The sequence below is a fragment of the Vipera ursinii genome, assembly GCF_947247035.1.
Source record: "Vipera ursinii genome assembly, chromosome: 7".
In the NCBI taxonomy this organism is placed as follows: Eukaryota; Metazoa; Chordata; class Lepidosauria; order Squamata; family Viperidae; genus Vipera; species Vipera ursinii.
In genome coordinates this window covers 17531051-17544369 of record NC_139521.1, presented here as the reverse complement: position 1 = coordinate 17544369, position 13319 = coordinate 17531051, and positions in this window count along the sequence as shown.

The following is a 13319-nucleotide window of genomic DNA, read 5'->3' as shown; positions in this document are numbered from 1 at the left end:
AGCATCCACAGTGTCTGAAGGCAAGCTGTTCCACTGGTTAACTGCCCTCACTGTTAGGAAGTTTCTCCTTAATTCCAGGTTGCTTCTGAAGGAAGACCCCGCCCCTCAGATAGAAGAAGAAATCTGGAGGCAGAAAGAAAATTTAATCACAGCAGTTTAAATCTTTCCAAAGTACACATAAGCCCTCCCCCCCTGCCCGAAAAAGAATTAATTAAATCATGAGTCCTTTTTAAATTAAAACAAGCACCCTGTCTAGATCATTTTCAGAACCCACAGCCTCAGACAACCCAAGTGCAAACAAACAGCTACAAAGTATCAACTTGAACAAACATTGAAGATAAGCTTAACCACAGGAATGCAGGACCTGCTACCGGCAATTAAGACTGACAGGATTAGAACAGAAACACAGAAAAATACATAAAATTAATGAAACACATCAGATTCTTTCCTGAGACAGAGATTAACTTTTAACCTTTTTTCATAAACAAGATCGGATAAAGAAACTAGCCCATCAATAGACACTGCTCCACGAATCAGGAATGACAGTTTGAAAACTCAGAAATTCAATGAATCAAAATTGACCATTTTGAAAACCCTGGAAAGGTATAAAGACACACATTTGGAGACCACTCTTTCTAGCTAGCCAAGAAACCTTGCTGAATGTCACTCATCTTACTTTCTTGCCATTAAAAGACTTCTTTCTGGCAGCTCGGCTTCAATTCAATTCCAAAGCGCTGATCCTTGTGTCCTAGCTGGAAGAATCCCCAATGGAGGGGCTCTTTCCTCTCCACACTTCTTTCTTTGATCAGTTTCCAATAATTGTTTCTTGTCCTGCTTTCTGGTGCTTTGGAGATTTGACCCCCTCTTCTTTGTGGCAGCCTCTCAAATACTGGAATATTGATATCATGTTCCCCCGTAGTCCTTCTTTTCTCTAGACTGGCCATTCCCAAATCCTGAAGCCATTCTTCATATGTTTTAGTCTCCAGCCTTTAATCATCTTAGTTGCTCTTCTTTGCGCTTTTTCAAAGTCTTTTTTGTAATGTGGTGACCAAAACTGGATGAAGATGTGGCTTTACTAAGGCTTTATGATTTCCAGGAAGAGGGCCAACAGGTGGCATGCCTGGGGAGAGATCTCTGAAGGATTTCTTCCTGGAATGCAGCTCTTCAACCTTTTAACTGAAGGGACTGGCATTCCTTTGGTTTTTAACACCCACCTGGTCAGTGTGGGTCAAAGAACTTTTCCTCAGAGACTTCCGGTTTGTCACGTAGCCGCTATGGATGGCTGGGAGACTTGCTCTCTTTCCCCCGCTCAGTTTCCCATTGCTGGGGGGGTCCCTGAAAAGGGCTGAAATTTGCCCCAAAGAGGTGACCAGCAAGGAGGGGCACTCATTGGATCATGGGAGAGTTGCAGCAGGACTTTCAGCCCTGTTAGGCCTGGCAATCTCTCCAAACTGGCGGACAAAAGGACCGACCATTATGGCTTGTTCCTAGGCTGTGAACAGCCGAAGTCACATTTTCCACCAGGCAACTCTTAAAGCAGCACGGAAGAGACTGGGTGAGATTTACCTCTTTTACACCCTAATTACTTTCTGTACCTCCTTAAGCTGCTAAGCATTTCCCCCCTGTGGTGAGGCAAGGGGAACTTTTGCCCTCCCTCCAGAAAGAGCAGCGACTAAATACCCAGGGGTGTTTTAAACGTTGAAAAAGTAACTGAATCCCAACTGGAACTTTATTTCTCAAAGCATGTGGATTGAAAAATCTCTTATTTTCTATTTTTCATTGTCTACTTCTGTTGGAAATCTGGATTCTTTCTTATGAAAAAAAAGAAACACTGAAAAGATTAAGACAACTTTGGGACTCAAAGGGAAACTTTAAAAGGGGCCTGGCTGACTGCTCAGGGAAATAGATAAGATACATAACCTTGAGAACTTTGAAACAACAGCTGTGAAAGGCTTTGTGTTTCCTACCTAGGAAATACAAAATCTCTCTTTTGGATTTTCTAAGTGTAAAGCCTTTAGCTTAAAATACCAATATGGAAGAAGACCAGGAACAATATTTATTTATGGATGAAGATCAACAAACTCTTGCTATGTTAAAAACACTAATCCAAATTCTTACCACAACCAATGAAATACTAAGAGGCTATGGGAAGGAACAAAAAGACAGCCCAGATGTGAAAGCCCAAACTTTGACTACAACTAAAGAATCATCTATACAAAATACAATAGAAAAAAATGAAACATTCAAGTACGATGACAGAAGAATCTACTATTAAACAAATATTGATATTTGAAAATCCAGAAAAGACATTGACAACTTGGAAAAAGGAAAAGGTTTCTTATACAACTCAGAAGGAACTAGAGGATCTAGAAAAAGAACAGTTGGATGAGAAGACAAACAACTGAGAACAACTACGTCGATATTGAAAAATAAAGAGACAACCCACTAGACCTACAAGTCCTCTCAAAAAAATGGTGATTGGATGGTTTTGCCAACATCAATTAATATACGTGATATTACAAGGAGATTGGTTCAATAACCCAAAAACAAGGACATGGAAGATGATTTGGCAAAGGAAAAAAGCCAGAATAAGATTCAAGAAGAATGGAGTTTCGGCCATCTTATTGAAATCTGAAACAGAATGCACTTAAATAGATAAGATGTGTTGAATACAAGACATTGTTATGAACTGAGATAAAGAAAAAATTTGGTCATTAAAATTTAGCCAATGTCAGTTGACATGGATGTCTGGAGGATGGCTCCTGTCTTCCACATCCAGTTTTGCATTGCTGGGGGGGTCCTAAAAGGGCCGAAGAGCTGCCTTGGAGGGGCGACCAGACAGAAGGAGCTTTTGCAGAAACGCGGGAGAGCCGCAACCCCACCGTTAGTGCCTGCATTCCCTTTATACTGGCAGATGAAAGACTGGCCGTAGGAATATGGCCATAGGAATATGGCCAGTTACTAGGCTGCAGACAGCCGAAGTCAAACTTACCATCAGGCAACATTAAAGCAGCATGGAAGAGATGGGGGTAAGATTCCTCTCTTATACCTTAATCTTCTTCTTTTCACCTAAATAAGCTGCTAAGTACCTTTCCCCCCTGTGGAGAGGGAGGGGGGAATTCAACCCTCCCTTCAAATAAGTGGCGAGCAAGCCCAGGGGTGTTTTTTTTAAAAATGTTGAAAAAAGAAACGGACTAAAAGAAAAGAATTTTCAAAGTACTTGGGGGACACCCAGTGGCTAAACCTGAAATTGCAATCTAACTTTCTCTTTAAAAAAAAATCAAGAAAATATTCAAGAAAAACAAGATAAGATTAACCTTGAACACCAGATGTGAAACTTCACTATGGAAGAGTTTCAAAAACAAATCCATGCTATGTGGGAAATATCTTACCAAACTTATCTGTTCCTTTCTACAGCTGGTGATGAAATAAGAGCTTTTAGAAAAGAATTAGAAAGCATCTCGAGGAAACAAACTGAAACTGTGACTACAACTAATATTTTATTGGGACAGAATTTAACAGATGAAATTGAACAATCAAATACATTGGCAGAAGATTTAAATATTCAACAAATACAGACTGTTGAAGATTATTATGGAAAACAGGTGAAAGAAAATTTATTCAGACCAGGACAATTATATCAAGAGGTGAAAATAATGAGAAGATTTGGAGCTCTTAACAGACTCCTCAATTCCTCAAAAGTGGAGACTGGAGGGCCACTTCAATATGATATAACAACACAAGAAAGCTTTGATGACCTTGAGGGAAAGAAGCGAAAAATGACATGGCAAAGGAAGAAAGCAAGAATAAGACTGAAGAAATATGGACATTTTTAAGAGGCCTGAAATAGATAATACCAAAATAGACAGGATTGTATTTGGATTACGAGAGATTGTGTTGATGAGTAGATAAAAATACTGACCAATTAAAAAATAAAAAATAAAAATAAAATACAGATGTATGAATACTAACATTGAAATATTGAGTTCTTTAAATGATATGAATTAAGATGTATATATGTTAAAAATGATAGAATGTAACTAATATACATGGATGTAGTGACATGAGAGGATGTATTAAATGTTGAAACGGAAGAAATTTTGGTTAATTTTTAATATGTGGAAACTATGTATGAGAAACAAGAATATTATATTGTCCTCCCCCTCTTTCTCCTCCTTGCAATTGGTATTCTAATGACTAATATTCTAATATTGTACTACTAATATTGATATGGAAATGAGATAAATAAGAACTGTATTACATTACTAGATATTGGAGAAAATTGTGTAAAGGGAAAGGAGGTTATTTAGCAATATGAAAATGAGAAATTTTAAACATTTAATTTTAATATCAATGTAAAATTAAAGCTAGAAAAATATATGTTTGATGTTTTAAAGATGAAATGTTAAAGTATACTAAAGTATTGATAAATATAAGAAAACTATTAAATGACTGATGGATAGCAATGAGAAGTATGTTAATTTAAATAAGAGATAGTATGTATTAAAGGAAAAAAGAGACACAAAGTATTGGTTACAACAATTTGGAGATTTGTAATAATATGTATTTGTCTGAAATGGAACTATTGTAACCCGGACACCACATTGCTTTTTAAAGATAATATTGGAATATTGGAAAACTAATAAAAAATGAAATACAAAAAAAAATTTTTAGCAGTATAAATATCAGGGCTTTTTTTCTCATAGAACGCTCAGAACGGAGTTCCGGCACCTTTTTTTGGATGGAACCTTGTAGGGTAGGCAAGGCGGGTTGTATGACGTGTGAGTTCCGGCACCTTTTTCTTTTACAAAAAAAGCACTGATAAATATTAATAGCTAATTTGATTATTGATTTGTGCATAAAAGTCATGTAAAGGTGAATAATGTAGACAAGCTAAAAACCTATTGTTGAAAGGTTAAAATTGAAAACTCTATTAGGTCATTGATTGTCTAAAAATTTGTATGTTAAAACAATTCGAATATGTGTAAACTAAAAACTATGGATATATGTAAGAAAGGTATTTTCCATGTGATTGATAGGATGAAACTTGTCTTTAAATCTACAAATAGACAGTATATATGAAGGGGAAAAGAGAAGAAATGTTTATGGAAGCAATTTGAAATCTGTACTAATGATATCTGTATGTAATTGAATTACTACTACCCAGCCACCATGTTGCTTTTCAAATATGTGACTGTAATATTAGAAAATTAATAAAATTTGAAGAAGAAGAAAAAGAAGAAGAATTTTTCCTCAGAGCCCTCCAAAACAGCTGCAAGCTGGCAGACGGCTTCTGGAGTTCATCTGACTCAATCTGCATGCCAAAACCTGTGGGGTGGGGGTGGGCTGCAATGTGTTGGAGTTTGAAGAAGCCGACATTTGAAATCCATCTTTCAAACGGACAGTAAATTGTGCCTTTCCCTTCTTAATCACCTTCAAAGACTATTATTCTTTTCAAGCCAAGTTAAAGAGAGGATCTTTTTAGTTACAGTCTGCTGTGCCTTTTTTTTGAAGACCCATGACATTTTAGGGATTTCTTTTTGTCTCAAACAACAAGCGGCTATTAGGGCTGTTAAGGCAAGCCAAATAAGGAAGTGTGGTGAAGAAAAAAAGAAAGAAAAAGAGACATATAAAGAATGAAGGCTGTGATTTTAGTTTAATATTGCACTAACTTGTAGCTTAGTTTTCTCTGCTGTGGGTGGCAAAATTTTTATGATCCTGACTAAAAGTAGAAGCCAAGATGGGCAAACAGAGTATTAGAGATATTCTTGAAAGGTCTTTTAACAAAATTCGCCAATTTGTTGACCAGCTGTGCACTAAGGATGATTTTAAAAAATCCTCTCAAATTGCTGAGATGCATATGGAGAATGCTATGATACTATCAAAGCTGTAACAAATAGCTGTAACTTCACAAGTAGTTGAAAATGCAGAAAATGTAGAGCAGCGCATTACAGTTTTGGAAGAATCTGATATTAACTTTTACTACTATGGTGTTAATATAAAATTTGCAATACAACTGAAAGAAGAGCATAGAGAAAAAAGACAAATTTGGGGGTTTCTCTTTAAGGATTAAAATGTGGAAATGTAATTTTTACACACACACACACATAATGCTTAAGTAACTTTTAAAGTTGGTAAAATGTTTTTGAAAAGGTATTTGAGAGTACTTGTGTTAAGAGAAAGCTAAATAAAATGATGTACTAGTTTAAAGAAAACTTTGTGTTCTAAAAAGTATGTTTATAAAAGGAAGGGAAAAAAGATATCATTTTTTAAGGATACTTTGAAGGGTGGGAGCTAAATTCAATGTTGAAATTCAAAGCCTGTATGTTAAGAAGCTAAGGGAAAACAAGTATTTGAAAGTTTTGATTTTAGAAAAGTATTTAAAGAAAGTTTAGCATTTTTCTTTTTAAAAAAAGGGTGGGTGGGTGGTAAAAATACTTTTCCTAGTAAGGTCAAGAATTTGAAAAAGTATACAGTTAACTTTGTTAATAGAAATGGTGATAGTTTACTAAGATTAGTAGGGGCAAATAGAAACATATACTATTTCCACAGCAAGGTAAAACAGGAATGGTTAAATTGATCATCCCATTTAAAGAGGAGAATATACTTCGGTATGTTTTTCATTTGGATACCACTTCTGGATTTTGTGCTTGTGATAAAAAAAATATGTATTTTTGAATTTGGTTTTGTCGATTAGATAGATTTGCTGGTATAGAAATGGCTAGTTATATAATAATGTCTAAAAATAAAAAGTTGAGGCGAGAGTGTTTTTACTTTGTACTGTGCTAAAAAGAGTCAGAAGTCAACACCTTGTTTTTCTTTTCCCTTGTACCTCCCACCTTCTCTTCCCCTTTCCTTTTCCCTCCCTTAATCCCGTATTTTATTTTTTATTTGTATTTTATATTTTATATACTAAATGAAAAAAGGTGTACTAAGGCTTTATAAAGCGGTACTAATACTTCATGTGATTTTGTTTCTATGCCTCTATTTATACAATCAAGGATTGTATTAGCTTTTTTGGCTGCTGCTGCACACTGCTGGCTCATAGTCAAGTGATCGTCCACTGGGACTCCAAGGTCCCTCTCACAGATACTGTTTTTGAGCCAGGTTTCGCCTAATCTGTACTTGTACCGCTGGTTTTGGGGTTTGCTTGTACCTTTGGCTTTGTTCTGGCTTGATTGTGCTTACTTCACATTTACAATATTGTGGAACTTTCCCTGCACTTAATCTAAATTTGGTTTAAAAATTGCTAGGTCTTAAAATTCAGTTACTTATTTGTTCAGCTATGAACAGTGCAGTGCTGATTGATTCTTGGCATAGAAACAGATATGTAGAATATTAATAATCCAGGTTTGGACCACAAAAATCTGGATGACTACTGGATAGCATCAAATAAATATGGGGGAAAAATAATTATTTGCTGCCATCTAATAGTTACAGATATGTTTGCAGCCCAGATCTGTCAGCCATAAATAAATAGTATTTGTGCCAAATCTAATAGATCTTCACAAGCACTCAACATAAACAATGTAATATATTTAGTCTAGGTTTGCACATATGTTACCTCTTTTCCATTCAATTCCAATTTACTAACTTTAAAGCCCTACATGCCTTGGGGCCAGGTTGTTTGAAGAATTGCCTCTCTCCAGTTATACCTACCCAGTCCACTAGAGCAGGAAGGCAGAGTATATTGGAGGCTCCATCAGAAAAGTACATCTAGTACAGACATGTCAAACACTAAGGCCCATGGGCCAGATTTGGCCCATGATGTGTTTAGATCTGGCCTGCAAGAAGACTAGTAGGAGAAGACAATTGAGTATGTAGTGGGGGGGGGGAGGATGTGAGCTGAAGTGGCAGCAGCACCAGAGATGCCTGGGGGAGAGTCAGCTGCAGCTGCAGTGTTGCTGGGGCTCTGCTGAGGTCCCAGGATCAGTGCACATGGCTCCAGTTTATCAGGGCTTCTGGTGGCCTTGGGGGTGGCCAGCAGCCGCATGCAGTTTTCTGGGGAAGAATTAGCTGGAATTGCAGGAATGGAGGGGCTTGGCAGGGACCCCAGCATCAGTGCACATAGCTCCAGCTAATGAGCGCTGCATGAAAATGCCAACCAGGCAGTGAGTGAACACATGGGGGGAGGGGACGAGAGGATATAAAAGGAGGGGTTTTGGTGGGAAGGAGGAGTGAGGGGAGAGAGAAGGTAATAAGGAAGATAGGAGAAATGTCAATGGGGCAAGCCTGAGGGAGAGAAGAGGACAGCAACTGGCCGTTTGAAGGCAACCATAATGCTGATGTGGCTGTCAAAACTGATTTGCCCTTTCACCTACATTTTTTCCCTTGTTTATAGCTTGACAAGATTGTGGAATGGAAAGTAAAGATGGGAGAGGTGGTAACTAGGCAAATGAGGCATCTTTGAGAGCTTGCAAGAATGCCAAGGTCACTAATGCAGGTGCTCAATGGAGAAGTGGACTTTTCCCATAACAAGAAGAAGTATTACTATTGGATATGTGAACAACTTGTGGGTGGGGTTGAGGGAATCTATTGTTTAATTAAGTAAGCTTTTGAGCGGCAAAATCAGAGCTGGTTTTGCTTCTTCTGTGCCAATGTAAATTTTCAGTAAAGTATTATACTCTTGGTAAAATCTTGTCCCAGGAGTTTCTTTTTCTGGAAATGCCAACTGGACCATTGACAGCTGCCCTCAATAAATTGAATTTGACACCCTTGATCTAGTAGGGACAATAAAAAGGACCTTCTTTGTGATAACTTCCTCCATATGGAATAAGATTCATCACAATTAAAATTAGTCCTCTCCTGGGTTTATATGGAAAAAATAGAATTAAATCCACCAATGTAAATGTAGTTAATTGTTGAGAAAATTGTCACTAGTAAGAATATTTAGAATTTGGGGGGAGAAATAAGCTGAAATAAGCACGGTAACAGGATTTACAATAAGGCAATTAAAATGACAAATAGGAATATTGGAAAAACTATATACTTAATTGTTTATCAAAATAATGAGAATGGTTTTAATCTAATGTTTGCAAAGAAAGATACTTTGGGAAAAGGGGAAATCAACTGAAATTAGCTGTCTCCTGTCCTGCAATTGGCTAGCCCCAGGCAGCAAGAGTGGGTTCCAACCTATTGGCTGCCGCCTAGGGGCTAAACTATATACAGTATTGTGGCTGGTTGCAGCCAAATTTCAGTACAGTTCTAGCAAGAATAAAGCATGTGTTTTCCTGTACTCAGCCTCGTGTCTTCCTTCCTGCACCAAAGAGCCCACTACTTAACACTGACAATTGCAAGTACACAGATTTTTAGCTCCTTTGTGGTTCCAATATCTGTAATTAACCTCTTTCCATCAGCATACCATTGACATTTTTTAACCATGTACATTTTTCTCCAGCAATCTGGGAGCAGACAGTCAACAAACCAACAACAAAACATTGTTTGAAGTGCTACATTTATGATGTCATTCCACTGAGAAAAACTTTGGAAATATGTTATTATAATTAAATGAACTGAATTAGTGTGTGTACACTGCAGTTTACAATTAGATCAACACAATGTACTGTATCATTATCATACGTTATCATAGTTCTAATAACAATCCAAACCTAGACTATCCTATGTAATACTATAATGCTATCCAGTGAGATTATTAACTGGGCTATAAAGTAGTCACCCAGAAACTACATATAACATAACGATGGCCTGCATAAACCAGCCACCAAGGACACACAGCCTGAGAATAGAATGCGAAACTATATTGAGAGGTGCCAAACCCCAAAGCTGTTTTCAAAACATCAGAAACGAATATGATTGGACACTGATGGACTGGTCAAGGGGGGAAGGCCAGGGGAAAGGGAAAATTGTAACCTTTGTACAGGCATACTGAATGTTAAGTCATGGGCTCTGGTGAGCAGGAATGAAGACACAAGGCTGAGTACAGAGAAACTCATTCTTTATTCTCGCTGGAACTGTACTTGAGCTTGGGCCGCACCCAGCCACAATATATAGCCTAGCCCTATGGAAGCAGCCAATAGGATTGAACCCGCGCTTGTCACCTGGGCTGACCAATTGTAGGACCGGAGATGGCCTGTCTGGGTTGCTGGGGAGCCGTTAGCTCTCCAGCAACGCACGTGGTGTGGTACCACAAGCCCAATACATAACACTGACAATACTTACTTTAGCTATAGCCGCTTGACTTTAGTAAAAGAACCTTTCTCTTCAAAGCAAAGGAGTCGAGGGTCTTTCTTTCCTAAGTTTCTAAGTCGGGATAGACTTGACTGTGAAGCTTTATTCATTGAATCACCAAATACTGTATTATGTCATTTCCAACATTCAGTTTATGTAAAATATGCATCTCTTTCTCTCTCTCTCACACACACACCTCTCTCCTTCCCTCTCACTCTGTTTAAAGAGAAACACACTCAAAACTGAACACACTAAAAATTGTATATAGTAGATTTTAGGAGAAGCCTAACATTCCTCTTAAAATACTAGACAACACAGTATCAACAGTGGAGACCTTCCAGTTTCTAGATTCTATAATATCTCAGGACTTAAAATGGACACCAAATATCAAAAACATCATAAAAAAACACAACAACGAATGTTCTTCCTACGCCAACTCAGAAAGCTCAGACTACCCAAGGAGCTACTGATATAGTTTTACAAAGGAATTATTGAGTCTATCATTTGCATCTCTATAACTGTCTGGTTTGGCTTAGCAACCAAACAAGACAGAGACAAACTTAAGTTAGGACTGCAGAAAAAACAATTGCAATCAGTCTGCCTTCCATTGAAGACCTGTATACTACATGAGCCAGAAAGAGGGCTGTGAAAATATTTACAGAGCCCTCACTCACATTCTAGAGATAAACTGTTTCAAGTTCTTCCCTCACGATAATGCTATAGAGTATTGCATGCCAAAACAACTAGACAAAAGGACAGTTTTCCCCCCCCCATGCCATCACTCTGCTAAACAACTAATTCCCACATTACTGTCTTATGTCAAGCCACCTAATAGGCTGCATTACTATTATCCTTTTCATCTTTCCTATTACCTATTTCCTTAGCTCCTTATGACTAACACTTTGTTGTTTGTATGTTATTATTTATGTTGTTGCTTTTATTTAGTATGCTATTATGAAGCTATGTACCTTTAAAGAAAACAAAATACTTTATCTATGATTACAGTTAAAATAATCCAAGACAATTCAAAACTACTTCGAAGGACATTTGGACTACATTCCTGATTTTTTTCCTGAGGGCCTCCTAACAGGCCTGCAGAAATAGTTCAAGTGTTCATTTGTTAACAGTCACCACTGGGTTATTTTCGTTTTTCAGAAACTACCAAAAACAGGGCTTTCACAGCATGATCTTTTCATTTATTTATTCTGCCATAATTTTCTGCCTCTTGGTCATCCCAGTATGATAATAAAAACAACAGATTTTTTTTTAAAAAATAAAAAATAAAAAGAGACCATTAAATCCAAAGCCAAAGAAAGCCCAAATAGGAGAGAAGAGGTGTCGGCACTGATGCTGATAAGCTCTGCAAAAAAAAAAAAGTCCTATTTTTAATAACTTCCTAAAACAACCAAGACAGAAGCCACTGTGATTGCAGTGAACAACCAGAGAAGTAGAGCTTTCATATGACAGAAATTTGGAAGAAACGCAAACCTTGGCCTACAGAATCTCAAGGACAGGATGAATCTAAGTTCTGCATGGACCAAGTCACGTGGGGCCTTTTTAGCTAACAACAGCACATGAAATTGTATTTGGAAGTGATCTGGCAATCAGTATTATCAATGTTATACAACTTGTTTTTGATTGAAATTGGGAGAAAACATAAATGTTTCTCTTCTCCTTTAATTGGCAGTAGAAGAATATATTGGAAGACTTAAAGTTCAGCATTCCCACTGTAGACAAGACTGTTCCTTCTGCTTACATTTCATTGTATTTTAAATATTTTAATGGTTTTATTTAATTAAACTCTGCATACACTATCTAACATGTACCATATATCCAGGCAATATCTGTTGTGATTCAGGGTCAGCCTGTGGGTTCGGCAGTTGGGTCGGACGACTCAGAGGAGGAGGGGGGTGTTGAAGACCTTGCTGAGGGGGTTGAAGATCTTGCTGATGATAGCCCTCAGCCAGGCCCCTCCCACTTGGTCACCACGGAGACCCAGCTGTGTGAGCCTGACAGCGTGGATGAAGATGACCCACAGCTGGCCCTGTTCAAGGACGCCTGACGCAGGAGGCAGTCAATTAGGAGTAAACAGAGGAAGGCAATGGGGCTTCTCGGAAGGAGGCAGAGAGAAGCCACGCCCTGAGGGCTGGTTTGCTGAAGGCAACCGCTTGGATAGTTCATGTTTCTTAAAGCTCCTGTTTCTTGGTTCGTGTCTTGTTTGTTTTTGTAGCTATAAATTTGGCAGGCGTAATTCCAGCCTCTTGCCGTTTGTAAAGGGGTTGTCCCTGCCTTTTCTGCAGGGCCGGTAGCAGGCTGGTACAGAACAATATCAGTAGGTAAAGAAATAACAAATAACAAAAAAGTCCTTAAAATACATTTAGAAATTCCTTATCATTAACTTTACTTTTAATATACAACATAACTCTCAACTTAATTCAGGAGTCTAGTATTATCAAAAACATTATTAAAACGATAAGCTTCAGTTACTGTATTTCCCTGAAAATAACCCTGGGTCTTATATTAATTTTTGCTCCAAAAGTCGCATAAGGGCTTATTTTCAGCTGATGCCTTATTTTTTTTCATGTACAACAATCTACATTTATTCAAATAATGTCAATAATATTTATTTATATTTAATTATATATTAATATTATTACTTTATATTCAATACGTCTGTTGTGTGTTACAATGGACATACTAAATGCATCTGGCTGGCTGACAATCTTAACTGGGGCTTATATTACGGATGCTTATATTACGAGCATCCTGAAAAACCATGCTAGGGCTTATTTTCCATTTAGGTCATTTTCAGGGAAATATGGTAGCTACAGCTGATTTCATCAAATGCATATAAACTGATGTAGGATTTAAACTGGGATAGCCAGGGGAAGTCACATTGTTTATGTGACTTTCCTTTAATATTATACATGGCTTGATCTGTCAGCAATATTTCAGTAGTTTCAATATAGGAGAAAACAGGAAAATGTTGTACGAAATAATTAATGTATACAACTTTGACATCAGGACTCAAAGCAACAACCAAGTAACATCTGAACATTTCAGTATCCCAGGACATTCCACAGCAAACCTCAAAGTAACTGTAATAGAAAAGTGGGACTTTAACAGCACCA